The sequence below is a fragment of the Aythya ferina genome, assembly GCF_964211825.1.
Source record: "Aythya ferina genome assembly, chromosome: 2".
Taxonomy (NCBI): domain Eukaryota; kingdom Metazoa; phylum Chordata; class Aves; order Anseriformes; family Anatidae; genus Aythya; species Aythya ferina.
In genome coordinates, this window is record NC_140297.1 from 83,214,058 (window position 1) to 83,233,382 (window position 19,325).

Sequence of the window (19,325 nt, forward strand, 5' to 3'; positions counted from 1 at the left end):
TGATTAGTGTTCCAGCCATGTATGAGCCTCACCACAGAAGCTATGCATACAAGCCTAAACCTGTGGCTAACATCAGGCACAATGTGATTAATCCCAGATTAATCTGGCAAGAAATGAGCACGTTTATTATCTGTTGTATAATTCATCCCCTACTAATACTTAAATTTATTTTCAACAGATACAATGCATGATTCTATTATTATTGACCAAGGAAAATGCGTACCTAGTCTTGTAATTGCCTTAGCAAAGTGGTTTAGGCAACTTTCATAATATATGGTGACAGAAATTCCCAGATGGTTAGCTAGATATGGCATTTGTCTCGATTTGTACATAGGAACTCATTAGCACAGGTAGTACTAACAGAAACAACCAACCACAAATTTGGGGAATGTGTTGTATGTTTAGTACGCAAACAGAATCTGCCCCTAACAGATTACACAGAAATCAACAAGCTTGTAGAGACAGGTATTGCTATGCGCAGTTTCCAATTAAAATATGCATTATTTATAGCAGTAGAACCCTTGCCTCACTGTAACAAGACAAAGAGTCCTTTGTCAACTCTGCTACAACCCCTAACCTATGCTGAGACTGCACTCTGTGGAACAAGCGTTCTATGCAATGTCTGCCCTGACAGCAAAGGGAGAGAGAAGGAAACAGAAAGCAGCGGACAATTCTTTCAGGAAAAAGCACATTTCATTTAACGGCTTCATAACAGTTGCACAGAAAACTTTCTTCTCTTTCCCCTTGTACTCACATAAACTAAAGCTCAGAAAAAAACACACACAACACTTAGCTTTACTGGTTTGCACAGAAAGAAAGCAAAGCATACTAACCTAGGTTATTCCTAGACGAATTGTGCTTGGAGCCAGAAGTGGACTCATAGGATCTGTAATACACATTAATTGAACTAGAAACTGATTTCTAAGCTAATGAAATTGTTACTATTTTATATTAATAAGTGATAGGTTTACATTATAGACACTTCAGAATTCCATTAATAGCTATTCCTGAGTTATTAGGGTGTGTGGACTTTTGATAAAAGGCCAGGATTCCAAGATACCTTACACAAACAAACAAGAAACGTGTCGAGATTACTACTTTTTGTATCTGAATTTTGTCCCCTTTCCAGAGAACAAGGAGGTACTTCTGACAGGTTGTGTCATATGCTTATTAAAGATCACTTACAAGGACACACCAAAATATTTCACTTCACTGCAGACTAAGTGTACTGCCTGAGGCTAGTATAAAGAACAGATTAGAATTTGGTTCTATAAATCATACCTTGTACATATAAAAACTGCTGTCAGCAGTCACTCTCTTCAGTACACTAATGATGAATATTTCTGCCCACTTACAATAGGCTAATAAATATATATATATATAAAATGAAGTGCTTATTTTACATTCATGATCCAAGCTCAATTAATTTCTCAAGCCTATTATACAACTACACAAATAACAGAGGCGAAAAAAAAAAAGAAAAAAAAAAGAGAGAAAAAGAAAAAAAATCAGCACATTAGAAATTCTAGTGGGCATGCAACTGCACCATGCTCAGCCTGCAGCTCTGCTGCTCCAAGCTGTACCCTTGCCTGTTTTCAAATACTAGGGTTGAACTTGGTGCCTACACGAAAGATGCAAAAACCAGACAGAATGCTGCCAGAAGTGATGTCTAGTAATTTGGTAAGTGGTATAGTCCACCCTTCACAATATTACTGAATGAATTCCCTAGAAAAGTAGGCACTGTATTGCTTACACCACAATTGTCAAGGTGACATTCAAATGAAAGCTCAGTCCACTTAACTATTAGAAGTCCCCTTGTGCTTTTTGCAAGATTGCAACTGTTGATCTGAACTTTGGCTGAATTCCAGTTTGGTTAATTAAATTCCACACATCTACATCCACACATCTACTTCTAAATGCTATTAAATAATGAACATGCTAAGTCAATGTCCTCTGGGTCTAACATCAGCAAGGATCGAAGTAGTTCCCTGGTGCAAAGTTAGGGAAAAGCTTCTGAAATACTTCTGAATAAAGAACAGCTATTTTTGTAAATGAGTACTTAACCATTCAAGTAAATTCAAGTTAAAGAACTATCAGAATATTACAGCATTTTGAGTGGTTTGTACAACGTAAATTGTACTAAAGAGAAGTAAAAACTTCTCATTAGTAATTATGTATGTGTTTAGTTGCAATGTCCAACTATTACAACTCTAGATGAAGAGGAACCAAGTGTCTGTGTCAGGTATGTGTTTCCAAGCTTTTCTGTTCTGACTTCATGACAGGAAGATGTGCATCAGTTTTTAACAATATCAACATTTTTCTTTGGAAAATAAAATATATCTTTTTACATGTCTCCTACCACTTGCCAATAGCTATTCTTCACATAACTCCTTTTACTAGCATCTTGGTGTAAATCAAGGAAACTAAAACTTACCTGAAGAGAAATTTCTATCCTGTCGAACTAGTGTACTCTTTAAGTTTAAGAGAACAGTGTAGGCACACTTCAGTCAGTGTTTGCTTCTGTCTAGTAGGAATTGTGATGTTATGATTTTTTTATTTTTATTTTTAGTAAGAGTTACTTTTCCTGAATAGCATTCATAGCTAATAAGAAACTCTACAAAACCACCATAGTCAAAGAATGTGGAGTCTTAGAGTAAAACCAGTCCTCTGACAGCCTAAAGTTGGAAAATATTTTCCTTCTAACTTGATATTCTTTAAAGTGAGCAATTTCCATGTGGTTGAATTAGGCACAGATGTATTTAGCCACTGAATTTTCAAGTCAGGTTTATTTGATGTCATATTTCAATAGTTTATATTTTTACTTTAACTTGGACTAGTTCATAATAGATATATTTTGTTTAAAAACAAAATCCAGGAAACAATTTACTGACTTATGAGTATTACAGTGTCAACAGATTTTCTTGAATCCTTTAATGTTTTATATAAAGAGACCAATATTAAAAATGAGAGATGTAGCACAGAAACAACCTGTAGGGTTCACTGTTACTTCAGGCACATTTCAACACATTCTGCCTTCAAATGTCAAACTCTTCATTTGTAATCAAGCAGAATATATCAGGAAGATGTAACCAGAATGAAAAACCAACATATTCACTCCTTACAGAACACAAATCTCCATGCTCCTTTCAGCAAATTAGAGTTACAACCTGTACTGTAACACACACACATGTTTTGGGGATGACCATCTTAAGCATCTTATTTCAATATGTTCACCCATGCTTCCAATTGCCACAAGAGGACTGTTTCTTCTCTTCTTCCAGATCATCCCTGGCTTTCAGCACAAAAATCTGACAATGCCAACAGCTTCTTTATTTGCTGGGATGCTCTGGTGGAAGCTTAAGCACGAAGAACCTAACATTCCATAAGAAGTGAGTTGAGGTGGGCTGGGAACTGATTAATGAGGTTCCTGCACCCAGATGATATTTCTTAATGTGTTTTCAGAGAAGTTGTTTGTCAGGGGAAGAATACCAGCAAAAACTACAGCCAAATGTCTCACCAGTGCAATGTCGGTGTACATGAGAAGGTCCAACCTTGTCTTCTGAATCCTGTAAAAATTTAAAAATATATCAGTCACTAGTGCCAACTGTGAGCATTGCACAAACACAGGCCGTCAGTCTCCAGTTCCAAAATAGCTGAACAGTAGGTTAGGGGTGAGTCATCCCTAAAAAGATTGCATGGCTCTCTCCAGTGACAGAGCTAGACTAGAACACAGCTCTCCTGACTTCTAGGCCAAAGATTTCAGCTCCAGCATGCTCTTTTCCTATAAAAATGACCTAAAATATGTCATTTTAAATGAGAAAGATGATCTCTTTCACCAGATCTTTTGCCTACCACTGCAAAAAGTTAGTGTAGCGTGCACCATATTGTCAGCACGATTTCTATTTTAGTTTCAGTTGTGTACCTGTGGATACCTATATTCTTTGAAATCAAAACCTCTGTACAGACATTAAAATTAAAAACTCCTAGAAGCACAAGTCTGCCAATTTATTCTTTTGTCTTAATAGAACATGTATGCATTTCTATAGTGAGGATACAATTACTCCAGTTTGCAGCTACACAGAGCATAGCTGCATGCATTTTCACATGCATGTGCATCTATCTGCATGTAATTCCAGCTCAACATAATGAACACAGCTAATCAGTCTGAATACAGTTTTGACCTTGCACTTGCCATCCTGTTCTATCAATTTTGTGTTACAAAAAGGGGGGCAAATCTTTAAATAAATAATTTAACCATAACACAAATTGTGTCAAGGGTTCATTCTATATTAAATTGTGAGGTCTCCTACATACTTACTATGTGTCTAAACCAGTGGGATTATCTCCTGGTCTTAATCAAACCCTTTGTTCCTTTAGACTGGCCTAATGCCAAATCTAGGATCTAAAGCTTGGTTTTCGCACTTCCTCTGTACGAGGCCAGCCTAGGATGTAACTGTGTACAGACCGTAAGAGAATCCGGACTGAGACACGTGGGTTACTCTCAGCATTTGCTACCAAACACCAACCAGTCAGAATTCAAAGCTTATAAATTTGTAATGTAAGAGTCTTTGAATTTAAGTCCCTTGCCCCCAGCATATGCTAAGGATCTGTTTACTTTGGCAACAGCCACAGACAGTGCTATGAGCTAGGAATCAAAACCTACAGTAGGATTCATCCCACATAATGTTATCTAACAGGCATATTATCTCCCAGGTTTCCTCTGTACAATTAACTACAGGCAGGTAGTAAGTAACACTACTGGGGTGAATCAGCCCACACATTTAAGTGTCTATTATGAAATTAGGATGTCTTGTGTGAATACCCATCATTTTCCATTGATTATAGAAGGGGAACTACAGAGATGTCAGATTAAACAAGCAACAAAGTAGACTAAAATTAATTCTTAGACTTGGTAAATGCACCCTACTAGCTTAAAAAAAAATCATGGTTTGTGCTGCAAATATTTACCAGTTTTCTATATACGGGGTTGTAGTACTTAAGTAGTGGTGTTATTTATGTGGATGGAACAAGCAAAAGACTGTAGACTTAACTCCCCTCTTCCTCTCACACATAACAGAAGTGTAATTGGTTAATCCGGCACATGAGAAAATGTTTTACAGCACAGACAAAAAAAAAACTTTGGCTTTCAAGTTACGGTTTATGGAAAAGATTAAATATTTTCCCAGACATTCTTATTAAATCATCACAGAACTCTTTAAATCCCTATCTGCATTATCATCAGGAACACATAATTTTCAGGAAATCCTGTTGCAGCCTTTGACAGCAAAACTACCGAAAATGTGAACCTGTCGGATTCTGTGCCATCAGAAGCAGTCATCTGACTTCAGTCGCTGAGTAATGCAGATATCTCATGCTAACTGACTTTTCTTCTTCCAGATCACTTTCAGCTTTTAATATGACAAAAGCCTTAAAGTAAAAGCACTCAACCTGTTGTAAACAGCCTAGATTCATACACATATGATTCTGTGAACATTTCCAGTCTAGAGTTCATTACACAAACATTCACAGATTCATATCAATACATTTTAAAAATAAATTTCAGTGTAATTCTGAATTTTGATGAAGAGTTGCCACTTGAGATTTCACTGTACTGGCATCTATATGATTACTGAAAAGAAACGTCTCTGCTAAACACAGAGCACAAATAGTATTAGCTCATGAGAGCATGAATAATGAAATTCTTTTCTAATTGAGTATCAGTAAACAATGCATTTTTATTCTCAAACTAAACCCAAATACTACAGAAAAGTGTCGTCTCTTAACTTTTCCAGATTTCATTAATGTGGTTATGCCATCCTTAGCTTTGCTTACATTCAGATTTGCTTGCTCATGATTTCTGTTTCCACCCTTTACACCTCACTTTTGAATACAGCCCACTGAATCAGTCAATGGGTTCTGTGTGGGTGTAAATCATATGCTTGGGGACTGGTAAAGAGTTGTTGGCTTTAGGTGTTCAGTGTCTGTTTTCTGCTTCTTTTGTATTCCTACATATTGTTGTATTCCTCCTACAATTCCCCAAATAAAGGGTGTTACAGTGTACTGTCCTTAAAATCTTAAGGCTATCGCATACCTGACAGAGATAACTTAGAACAAAAAAAAGCCTGAACTATGTTTACCCAATTGAAGCAAACTGTTTCCCAAGTGTCAATTTCAAACATCCAAATTAATTAGGTCTAGAACACTATGCAAGCATTTACACTTACCATTTTGCAGACAGGAACTAAAAGATTTTACATTAATACGTATTTTACATAAAAGAAAATAGTACTTCCAGGCAGTGTTATCATTTACTCTTACAGACACCGATTAAAACATTTACGTTCCGATCCTATGGACTTTCATAATGTTACAAATTTTTAGCTTATTAAAGAACAATTCTATCAACTTTAATAAAAACAGTCCCACAGCAAAAGTTAAGCATGCAAGCATCTACATTATGATGACTAAAGTACATCCAAGCAGGCTGGTGGAAGGGGACACATTAATTTGCAAGCAACAAAATCTTTGATTCCTGTAAGTAGGGCTGACTTACTACAAATACATGAAAAAGTATATTGCAAAAGAGACAATACTATGACATATTACAGAGTGGTTTAATAAATTAAAAATAAAATAAAGTAAAATAGTAAAATAAAATAAAATAAAATAAAATAAAATAAAATAAAATAAAATAAAATAAAATAAAATAAAATAAAATAAAATAAAATAAAATAAAATAAAATAAAATAAAATAAAATAAAATAAAATAAAATAAAATAAAATAAAATAAAAAGATTTTTAGCAGTACCAGACTTAAAATGACAGTCTGCTGTTATGCTTAGCTCTATCCAATAACTAATGTTTATCTGATAGGAAAGGAAACCGGATTTCTCGTGCCTACCAGAAAAAAAATGAATGAATAAAGAGGTTACCAGTGTTCTACTCTATAGTCTGTCGAGTTCATCACTGCCATTCCTCTCAATTATCCCAACTACTGTTTTCTCCTGTACATATAATAGGACATACTTGTCATCTAGAAAGTTATACTTGCCATCTCCTTTCCTAAGAATAAAAAAGACATCTGCAAACAAGTAACTGGGACAGCAAGAGACCATTTGATTTTTCAAATTCCCTTCATTTTTTAATACAAATATTGCGTAATGTTTACAAGTCTGCATTTCTACCCAGCTGCCACAAAAGTTAGGAAAAGGCCTTTTTTCCTGTTATTCCATTACTCAGTTGCTGAAAAACTCTCAGCAAAGAAGGAATTTTCTTTCAGCTCAAGGTATCCTATCACTTCTGATAGATGCATTTCCCAGTTTTACTTCTGGCATTAGAAGACTCTCCAAAAGTAGCACTAGTTTTATAATCAGAATTACAATTATTATGACAGATAAAGAAACAGTAAACCAAGTTTTCCTCCACAAAAGCAACAAACAAAAACTTATCAAGCCCTCTCCAACCACTGTGTGCTTCAAGAAGCAGCTTATGCGACTTGTGGACATTAGCTTATCCTAGTTTAAACCTCTGGAGTTAAAAAACAGAGCAAACAGTACATCCGTTAGCGTACAGAGTTTAAACACACAAAAATTTAACATTTAAACAGTCTCTAAGGCTGCTAAGCACACACTTTCAACGTGTACTTCAGCTACACTACGACTAGCTAATGCTCCCACTCAGCACATGATGCACTCTGCCAACACTGCAAAATGAAATGTGTTAGCACTGTCAGAAATGTGATCATTTCCTCAATTGGCAGGGTGGGAGCGTGGAATCAAAACACTACAAGCAAAGCTGCAGACAAAAGCAAAGCTGCAGACAAAATCAGTGTGAAGAAGCAGAATTGTACACACCTAGCACGGTAAATTAAGACACATGGCTACTGAATGAATACACACAGACACTGTCACCTTCTTCGATCAGGTACTTTTGTATTTGTCACATTACTGTTCCACACATCTTCCAGAATGGTCTATCTAGTAGTTATGTACAGAAAGAGCTATAAAGAAAGGACAGAAAGGAATTCCTTTAAACAAAAAAGCCCTCATAGAGCCAAGCTCCCTACAGGAATATATGTAAATGCTTGACTTGCTTTTATTAATGGGTAGGAGTGCATACCTTAAAGTCTTTCCTATAAAAATAAACATCACCAACCAAAAACAAACAAACAAACAAACAAAAAACCACAACACTGTACATTTTTTTCAGAATTAGTCTGACAGAGTGGTTATTTACACTTACCAACTTTATGAACAGAGTAGACATTCTCAAGGCATCTCACTAGTGTGTGTCTGTAAATCCTGCCACTTCACCACTTTCATCATTGGAGTTGTAAGGGCAGATTTCATATTTGAAAGGCTTCTGGCCTACAGAAAGCAAACGTGAAGAATCTAGTACCTTCTATGGGAACTCAGAGAAGAGGGAGGAAAATGAAATAAAAAAATAGTAATAATAATAGATCAGTGGATTAGCATTTACAGCACATCCTCAAACCCACAGCTCATCTTTCACGTGAACTCACTGCTAATGAATCATGATCTTTCATAAAAGTCTCTTCAGTTAAAGGTTATGGCCAGTGTTATCAGCAGGAGACCTACCGCATTTAAATTTGGCTTCCACCATAAGTGTAATCAAGAAAAACTGGCCAGACCCATTTCCAAATTTAGTTTTGATCTTTTCTTCTGAATCAAAGTTCGGCGTGCTTTCAGCCTACTCTGTCATGGAAAACCTCCACAAAACAAACAAACCAAAGAAGCACAAAACACAAAGCCATCCCTCAGAATGGGAGCAGAACAGGAAGGTTTCAAGAGGCAAAAGGAAATGACATTAAAGGAAAGTCATTTTGCACTTAATGAAGAAAACACACAAAGAATTTTCTCGAAAGATAGCAAGGGCAACCATTTAGGTCACAGATGCAAAGATAAACTATGAATTTCAATAACAAAAGCATTGTGAGGTATATTCTTAAAGAACTGCCCTCCTCGTTCATCTGCATGCACACTAACAATTTCCAATTCACAACATTTATGTGCATATTTTTCTGAGGTAACGGAATTCCAAAATACTATACTTACAGTGGAAAACCTGAAATGCACCTAAACAGAAAGAAAGCACAGATTAAAAAAAAAATGAAATAGAATTGCAGAATTACAAAATGGTTGATGTTGGGAGGACCATCTAGTCCAACCCCAAATGGGCAAATTTATCTTCATCTTCAAAATCAAGCACAAAGCAAGTAAATAACTTCAAGGTAAAAATAAAGAAAAATGAACAGATTTTAAGAACTGAAGTCCTAACAATAACCCTGGTACAGTAATAATTCTCAAGACAGCATTTTAAGGCAACATTATTACAAGTAACTCCAGTTACTTGTACAGTTTATCCAGTGTACAGCACTTCAGTTTTATTAGTGTTATCTATTAAGAATTAACACAGAGGATATAACATTGTGTACTCATTACAGGGTCAGCATAACATGGAGATTTATTTTTATTTTTTAATGTTTACTCCCAATTGTCAATGGAGAAGCAAACAGGAAAAGGCTGAGGACATTTTCAGGAGCAATTGTCAGATGGCCAGATAACAGACTACGTTTTCCACAGGTAACAAGCAGCTTCCCAAAAGTTGTTACATGCATTTGCAGAAAGTTACATAGCAAGTCAGTGGCAGAACAAGCGATAGGGAACTGTTCTGGGTTTGCAATCCTTCTTCTAGACAGTGATTTTATTCATTTTTTTGGCAGAAGTTTCATTTATTGAGGATGGGTTTGGTCATGTGTCTACTCATACACCTGAATACCTTTAACAGTGCCAGGCCACAGCGTCTAGTCAACTTCCCAGCTGTCACCAGTTATCTCACCTTTACATGTATATATCACGGTCTTTTCCCTCTACCTTTTGAAGCCAGTTGCCTTCCACACAGGCCAAGAATACTGAGCAGAGCACACGCCTGCCTTTCGAGAGGCGGCATACTCGCTGCCGCATAGACGTGGAGCCATCTGTCCCAGCAGCGTGTGACGTCTGGCAGCCTCCTTCACGCCTCCGCTGCCTGCCAGCCAGCTGCCTGCCCTCCCCTCCTGCCGTGCTCCCAGCGCTGCAAGAGGGAGCAGCGCCCATGTTACCCAAGTCAAGGCACGCCGTACTCCTGCCAAACCCCTGCAAGAGCGTTTCGGTCCTTAAACCTGCCGAAAAGTTCATCTCCTCAACATGGGCGAAAGTGGAGGTCTCCTATTTGTTATGCTATGGGATGAGTTCTCCACAGGCGGATTTATCTCAATATTCTCACAAGCAGGTAATTGCCTCTCCACTGTCCTGCCCACCCACTCACTTTACAGAGCAGATTTCAGAAGGCCATTAATGCAACACATTCCCGTGCTATTCTTCCCATTAAACAAACTTACAGATCTCACAAAATGCTCAGCTCAAAAACGGAGAAAGACTTCACTTTTTGAATACCTGCAAGATGGAGCAAAAGCTCCAAGCAGTGATAGAAAGTATGTTCTGTGCAAACTCAGGATTTCTAAATACAAATGCCTTCATTTTGGCGTGATGACAGACTTGATATAACCGTGGTAATATAAAGTGTATGTAAACAAATTACTTGACTAAGATAGGAAAAAAGCAAACACAGCATCAGTCAGGCAGAGGCTGGGCCTTCCAACAGGCTCAAGGTTGAACTTTGAAACAGAACTCTCAAGTAGGAAACACATCAGAAAATGAAAGGGAATATAGCCAAGGCAGGCAAAAATCAATCTATAATGTTAAAAAGAATCTTGAAGTGTACAAAAATGTGCAAGTTGATTTCAAAAGTTTTGCAAAGGCATTCCCATTCTTTTCTGCTCATGGTGTACCAATAGAGAATAAGAAATCATCATCTGATTCAAGTCCACATCCCTCCAAACTAGCAAGGACACCTTGCTCAGTTAACGTGCCAGGGATACAAGCTGTTCTTGTCTTAGTTATACCTATACTTTGTCACAAGTGTCTTCTGAATATAGATCCTAAGCCAGGATTTCCTAAAGTACACCCATATTCAGGGAAGCAACACAAACATATCCTTAAGGGATAGGCCACAGAAATAATTTAGTTAAAAATTTGCTCATTTTGTTAAATCAGGATCTGATTTTGTTTGGTTGTTTCATATTCAACATAAGAGGAAGAAATACCAGTTGATAAAAAATAAAAAATACCCCTTTTCTTGAGAGATCCTTTCCACAGCATAAAAGAAGCACTCAGTTTTTGCCTTAAACAGCACTCAACATTTGACTGTACAGTTGTTGTTTTTTTTTCCTTAAGTAGTTCAAGTGGTAACATAAAAAAGACACACATGTAATCCACCTGTACAAATTCATACATGCTGTATCAGAGAGGCCTTGAGACTTGTTTAGGACTCATAGTGCAGGTAGTGAAAGGCTTTGATGCCAGCATGTATTCCCATGTGTCCCTGCAAAGCTAACTTTGAGAACACTTCCTGACAGAAAGGAAATGAACCTTGTCAGAGTTGGAAAATCGTCATCTATTTTTCCTGTATAAGTGGTCTGAAGGGATGATATTTCTCAGCTAGTGTGTTAATTCAGGTTTTTGATGATTATTATCACGAGTATTTGAGCTTATAATTTATATAGGAAATACTGATATCATTACGGGAGGGATGAGAGCATAAAGATTCCTATCAGACCTGTCTACAGTCAAGTAATTCAGTTATTATTTTATGATCTTTCAACTAGTTATATTCCCAGAATGACATAGCTTCCTGTGTTGAAGGAATTCACTAGCAGCCAATACTGTACAGCGCAGCAGGATCACATTGGATTGTTGGATTTTCCTGCTTGAATGGTCTGCCTACACTTCTTAGAGTTTTTTTCTCTGCGTGAGAAATACAGACCCTACCTTCTCTATGGCATGACCTGTTACACTTTCAGACCTGCAAGTGGAATTTCTCCAAATGGAAAAATAATATGTGTCAGCATTCCATGTGCTTGTAAACAAAGAGAGGATTCCTAGGAAACAAAATCATAAAACATTTACAGATCATAGATCTACTGTTCCAAATTCCTCGATTTGCCAGATTCTTCCCCACACCATGCTTATAATACCTCAAAACCATTTAACTCTATGCCTCAAGCATTTAAAGTTCCTCAAAGCTCAGCAAAAATACAGGAAGCACTGGTTGTTCACAAATTCAAGTCTGTAATGCACATCTATAACACAATAATTTCAAAGGGAGAAATATAAGCAGAGAACAACTTCAAAATCCCTGTCCTGTGGAAGTTAACTACAGCAGGTTTAAAAGGTGCTTACCCCTCTATCCAGATTATTGATCAACATAGCAAAATGAAACAATTCCCTTTCAAATCATAGCTGTAAATAATTAACTACCAAGTAAATACTAATTCTAACTACACGCACTACATTCACGTTAGATGTAATAAACAGGGTTACTCATTCTTTAAACACTCCATAATGAAAACACAGTTATTTTCATGACACATTTGTGAAGGCCATTGAAGTTCTGCCATCTTACAAACAACGTATTTTAGAAAACAATGAAATTAGTTTATATAATGCTCAAGACTTCTACTGGTAAAAGTATTTCTGCTAATTCAAAAGAAAGACTGAATCATACGGCTGTTATTTTATGTAATAGGATTCAAAACAAGAAAGATGCAAAAGGGGACTTGGCTTAATCCCCAATTATTTGTGTAGCTTAATACTTTCTTACACCAGAGAAATAAAGCTTCACACCAGAGAAATAAAGCTTACATTGCTTAAAGAATAAAAGCCCTTAATTTGCATGAGGGAACTAAAGTACTTAGGGGAATTGTTGAAGTGTTTGATACATAGAAGGTGTGAAAGCTAAAACAATAATCTCAGTAAAACCAAGGGCCTATACGGAAAAGTCTGGGATTTAAACAGTGGGCTTCAAGATGAAAGCCAACTCTGAAAGGCGAGCAGTACAATTCTGAATAACTCTTTGCATTAATTTTTCCCCTCTTCCCTAAACATTTGTGTTCTCTCATGGGGAAAGGCTATCACAAAAAGGCTTTCACATTGTGAAAGATCTAGATTCTCAGCTCCTACAGGATAGACAGAACTTTTTTAGCACTACAAAACAGAGACCAAAAATGCAGAGGCTGATTTCTGTAATATCTTTGTGAATCTAACACAAGCACGGTAGTTTTAATGTATATAATGTGCTGATTAACAGACTGGGAAAACATTCTTTGTTACCATTTCTATTCATTGAAATCAGAAATAAAAGTGTACTTTTATGCATTCAGAGGATGTCTTTCACAGTGACATAGCAGAACAACCTTTCCCTGTTAGTGGATTAAATGCTTTGTAGAAGAGTAGAGCTATTTGGATTTTCTGGCTATTTCAGTCACTCCTTAGCAAGTTTAAGCAGAGATGCCTCAACAAAAGTAACAGCTTTAAATACAGACTTTGGAATTCTGATGTTGTGGACAGTGCCCATCACATGCAGTGTTTGTAGTGCAAACTACCCACAGATACCGGTGTGTCATTTTTTCTTTCATGAGAAAAGAAGGACTGTGTTACTAGGAGATCTTCATGGGCTAAGGACCAAAAGTCCAAACGAACCTGGAACTGTAGTATGGATTTTTCAACCTGTCATCCTTGAGATCTCACTAAGCCTTATTTGAAACATTGGGCAAGTCAGGCACATTAAGAGCAAAGGGTTTTTCTGGGTTTTGGAACAGAATGGATTATCATGAATATACTTCATCAGATTTTTAGGCTCAATAAAGGCTCCCCCCCCCCCATTATAACACTTACAAAATTAACAAAACAGTCAGGCAAGACTGTCAAGAATCAGTTTCATTCTTCCCAGTTAGCCTTTGAACACTGATTATAGGTAGCTGATCATCACAGAAGCCACTCTAGCAGATAAAACTCAGCAACTGAAGAGGTTAGACTGCCCTCTCTCTGCCATTTTTTGCTAACTACTTCTTCTGTAATGTAAATAGAATTATGGCCACACACTTTCAAGAAAGTCAAGACATTAGGTATGCCAACATTTTCCCATGTAGTTAGAAAACACTATTCTCCAAAACTGATAATATGGCATGTCTCCATAAAGTTTTAGGTTATAAAAACTGTACTTCATAGCTGAAAGAAGGCAATAAAATTTGGTTATACTGTTTAGTAGCTCTACTACTCCCTTTGAATTGAAGTCTTTAACTTGCATACACTGTTGGAAGAAAGCAAGAGCCATCCTCGTACTAAATTAATATGTGAATTAAAATTATCTCTACATTTAATGTACTCTCAGCCTTATTTTCTGATGGGAGAAAAATGGCCAAGGGAGCATTATTTTGAATTGTAACATTACCTTAATTTAACTTGAATGTAGAAAATACCAGATATTTGAAAAACATGAGCAAGACTTAGGTGACTAACTTATAATGTCATGGAGTATGTCATGGCGTTCTGTTGTTCTACTATCTTGTCCTTTAAAATATACATACACCCAATGTCATAGTCAAAAATCTTAAGCCTTCACATGGAGCTACCTTTTTTTCCTAAAATTGTATAAATTCAAATTCGATTTTACTAAGTAAACTCTATTGTCTAAAACTGAAAAGAATGAAGACATCTAATTCATGTATTACAGCTATCCTTGTATCACATGAGTTAGGTAGAAATTATAATTTTAAACTGGATCTCTGACAAGAGTAGGTAGCCTACGCTGAGGTAGGTATACAGTCAAAAAGGAACACTGAAAAAGCCCTTGAAAAAGCCAGGGTTATGTTGCTCTTTTGCTGCCCCCTTGTGGAAAACAAAACAAACATAACAAGAAGACAGGAAAATAGCTGGTCCCTGCACACCGTTACCTCCATTTCTCAGACGACTCAGCCTTGGGACAGCAGATCTTTTTCATTTTAAAGGCTTCGGATTATTTTTTTTAAGTTTTAATTTTGAAGCATCAATAAACACTAAAATATATTTCCCAAACGAGCTGTTAATTTAGGCATAATGAGAGACAACTCTAGGAAGCAGGGAAAGCAAGGCTGCTTGCTTTGGCACTCCGGAGCTGTGCACAGCAGCACATTCTGCGCATTCAGAGGCACAGCCAGCACAGCAGGATTATCTGTGTGCCATTCTGCCATCAGCGATTTAACCTAAGCTCCTGAGCACAGCACTGAATTGGCTGCAGTTCACAACAGATTCTGCTGTACAGGAGCTGCCACAGATTCTCAGGCGAATCTTTAGGGGAAAGCCTGTGGCCGTCTTCTTATCTTTCATCACGGATACTTAGCAGTTCTGCTAGCATGCCTTTCAAAGAGGCTGTAAGAAAGAAACAGGGTTAGCTCGAAGCTTGCTTTGCTGGACAGATAGCACAGCAAAACTCATGTGAGAATGAGGTATGAAAAACTCAAGTAAATTCCTTATTTGCTGTATTTGGAAGGATTGTTGGGGAATAGTTCCAGAGACCCCTTCTGCAAACACACCTTTTACTTCTGAATCAGAGGTGTTACACTTACATCAGATAACATCACATTTTGTAAGTAACCTTACACTAAATCTGAGTTGCCATAGTCCACTTGCTAGAACCAACAGTTGTAATGATGTAAGAATGTCAAATGCTTAACCTTGTACAAATATACTTCTCAAACACTTCAAAATTGAGACAAGTTATGTCAAAATACCTCGCTGTGAATGTAAGAGCAACTTGTCTGACTGCTCTGTTTGCACAATTTGTTATGGCTGGAATGTGCTTTGACTATGACAAGGCTTGTTAAGAGACTGCTTAATTAAAAAAAATATGCCTATGTGAAAGGTACATCACCAGCATGTCAGTCTATTCTGTATCTATTAGCAATGCTGCTAGTTCATTAGAAGTAATCAGGCCTTTGACTATCCAAGCCCAAATTCTTTTTCTTTTTTATTATACCAATTTCAGTAAGCAATTAAAACGTATTTATTTCTTTCCACGTGAGCAATAATGACTTTAAAACAGGAAATCCAGATTCATTACAGACAGTTATTTCAGTCCTACCAAACAGCAGGGTAAAGAAACTATTTGGGAAAAATCCGTGAAAATGTGAATTATTTAGATTACTGTACATAACTTTAAAAGTCAGAAAGTGGTTTCTCTACTTAAACAGTAGGTGTGTATTGTGAAAAAGTTTTCTAGTAATATAACAGGCATATAACGTATGGTCACACATCACAAATAAAACAACCTCAAAAACAAACTCACATACTTAGAAGAAACCTTCAGAAACAGAACATTCATTAAGTCCTTTACCTAAGTAGTAGGAAAACTATCACTAGAATATTGTGTGATGTTAAGTCATGGACAGGTGGCTACCAAAGGATCTTTTCTGAACAACATAAAAGCATCAAATGCTTTCTTAAGTTCTCTTCAGAAGAGAGGATGCACTTGAGATCAGGCAAAGTCTTAGTGTGAACTCATAGCTGCAGATAAATTGAACTCTGCATTAATTGACAGAAGTGATTATTCAGTAACTATGCCTATTACAAACATACCATTGACTGCAGAGAAAGCTGTACATTGTCACAATTTTTTTCATCCAGTTTGTGTGCAGGACTCTGAAAAGCCTCACACGTGCACAAGAGTACACATCTCTTGCCACTTCAATGAGCACATCTCAGTGGTTCTTTCTTACTGCTTGAATAAAATGCAAGCTTTAGAAACACCTTTCAAACAGCTCCTGCCTGCTTTATTCAAAAAGACTGGTACCATCACAAGACAAGTAGAAGACACAATTATTTGGATAGGGTACCTTATTTTCATTCAGGCTATCTGTGGAAATCTTTGTTGTAAAAATAGGTGAGTAAGGAAATAAGTGTGCCACATTATCAATTGTTCCAGGCTGGATGTGTCTCTGGGCAGCCTGCTCTAGTGGTTGGCAACACTGCCCAGAGCAGGGGGGTGGAAACTAGATGACCTTTAAGGTCATTTTCAACCCAGGCCATTCTGTGATTCTTTGATTCATTCATTCTATGATTCTGCAGTAAAGATCTACAGAATTAATTGGAGCATATCAAGCGGAATAGAGAATTTTGCTATAATACGGGCCATACCGACTGCAGGTACTGCATGCAAATTCACTTGAACTCTTCTTTCCAGTTGCTTTTGTGTTGGACCACACGGGATTATCTTCAGCCTTCATCTCTTCCTCTCTTTAATTTGCGTTTTCTAATAGATTTGTTTGCGATGTCCATTCATCTGATGTCTGGTTTTGAATACTCGACCACAAATTGAACACAAAAAGGCTGGAGAAGTTTTGTGGTTTTTCACATGTTCTTTCAACTCTGCTCTAGATTGTCAAGAAAGAACTAAATTAAGTAAGCTAATTCAAAAAGAAACCCAAAAATACAGTATCAACTGATATTTTACATTACCATCAATGACCGAAAAGACTTAATTTCAGGTAAGATACTTTCAAAAGTATCTTCAAAAGACAGTTTTAAAGGGACTTTTGAAATACTGTAACCTTCATAAATCAGTCCACTAAGAGAAAACAAAAACAACCAAACAAAAAAAAAAACCCTTGCAGATCATTCTAGGTTATGTTTGTGAAACAAACACACAAACACACACAGAAGGGGAGAAAAAAAAAAAAAAGCTTCCCAGAAGAGCCGAAGAGCTAGACAAGCCATTTGATTTTTAACTGTAGGGCAGAATTAGATCTAAGTTGCTGATGTTGAGGAAGTAAATGGTCTATTTTATGTTCGCACATATAAATAGTAGATGACTTCCAGGAATGTTTAACTGCCATTCACACACACCCTGAAAGAACAGACTGTCATTCTGTATGCACACTTCCATCACAGAATTGCTATGGTGCTGCTCTGCACAAAGAGAAAAAGGAGGTGAAATAAGCACAAGTGATAATGGCAATATAAAAACACTCGGAAAGTTTCTGCTGTCTTTGACACGCTTGTTGCCACAATAAACATCCTTGCTTTTTTAAAAATGAGAAAGTAGAGAAGAGAGCCACGATTTTCAAGAATCTCGTTTGATCTGAATCCATTGGTTTTATCAAATTAAATGTTTTTATCATACAAAAGCTGTATCTAAAAATGCACATTTAAAAAACTCGTGCTTTCTAGGTCTCCTCAATTGTGAACATTTATAGATCAAAAAGCAACAGCAAAAACTTTAACATGTCATACGTCTTCTTTGAGATCGTATACGCAAGTAAGCGTTATGAACAAACACTTACCTCACCCTCTATGCCGTGTGTGCCAGCTCTGGTGATCAATACATCATCAACCAATGCAGCGTATATGTTAGGATGTCCTGATGGAGGCAAACCCGGCAACCCTAGAGGGTCTAGACGTCACAGGACCTAAGGAACAAATCCGTGCATGTAACAATGTGCTTCATGGTCTCACAGGCTGGTCACCAAGAGCCTACACCACATCTTGGGAAAGCCAATGGATTTTTGGTAACTTATTTTAATACGTTAAGGCAGATTCCCAACATATCTCCCTCAACACTAAATAAATCCTATATTAAAACACAATAAAACCCCCAGCTCATTAAATTTGCTAAGCCAAGAAATAAAATAATTAGGAAGTGCCATAATCAAAGTTGCCTTGGTAACCTTAATTTCATTGCTTTCTGCCTATACACTCAACACTCACTAAAAAAAACTACTAAAGCACTATTCATTCTTGCACTGAATTTGGGAAGGATAACAAAAAAGAAAGAAAGATTGTATGCAGGCAGGCAACTGAAGACTTTTAAAATGTACCTACACACCCACGCAGAAGATGAGTATCTGACTTTGGAGCTTTTACTGTGAGCTTTTGCTTTTAAACAAACAAACAAAAAAACAACCAAACAAACAAACTTCTTGGTATGGCTTGGGCTTTACTTTTTGAAACAACGTACTTAAGAAGTTCAGACAGAAATTCCAGATTTCACAATGGGGATCACAGAATCACAGAATCACCTAGGTTGGAAGAGACCTCCAAGATCACCGAGTCCAACCTCTGACCTAACACTAACCAGTCCTCCACTAAACCGTATCACTAAGCTCTACATCTAAACATCTTTGGGCCCGCTGGCATTGCTGAAACCCTTACACACACCAGAAACCTCTGATGTTTGAATTAATTGCTGATAACTGCAATCTTTTACCCTCTTCTATTACTGCTGGTCCACTTATTTGAGACTCAAAATCCTTTCCCTCAGCTTCAGACCACCCTGTATCCTAAGGCACTTTCATTCTCCGAGACTTGCCACTTTATTTTACGCTGTGTGCTGTGCCCAGTCCCAGTTGCAGTTTCTGTGTTTGTAAAATTGTGCTCAAGTTCACCTACCCATCT

General features: G+C 37.0%; 1 long non-coding RNA gene across 11 annotated transcripts in view; it reads right to left on the reverse strand.

Moving 5' to 3' along the window:
• LOC311432375 overlaps window positions 1–19,325 on the reverse strand; it is an 89,816-nt gene that overhangs the window by 64,987 nt on the left and 5,504 nt on the right. For 4 of the 11 annotated variants that reach the window (XR_014690017.1, XR_014690018.1, XR_014690019.1 and 1 more), the window contains exons 3-7: window positions 18,215–18,340; window positions 17,070–17,305; window positions 9,075–9,095; window positions 8,242–8,366; window positions 3,518–3,566 (exon numbers count right to left, since the gene is read on the reverse strand). This is a non-coding gene — a long non-coding RNA (uncharacterized lncRNA). Of the gene's footprint in view, window positions 1–2,767; window positions 3,567–8,241; window positions 8,367–9,074; window positions 9,096–17,069; window positions 17,306–18,214; window positions 18,341–19,325 lie in introns of those variants that run through there. The other 7 variants (XR_014690014.1, XR_014690016.1, XR_014690021.1 and 4 more) reach the window with 5 other exon arrangements.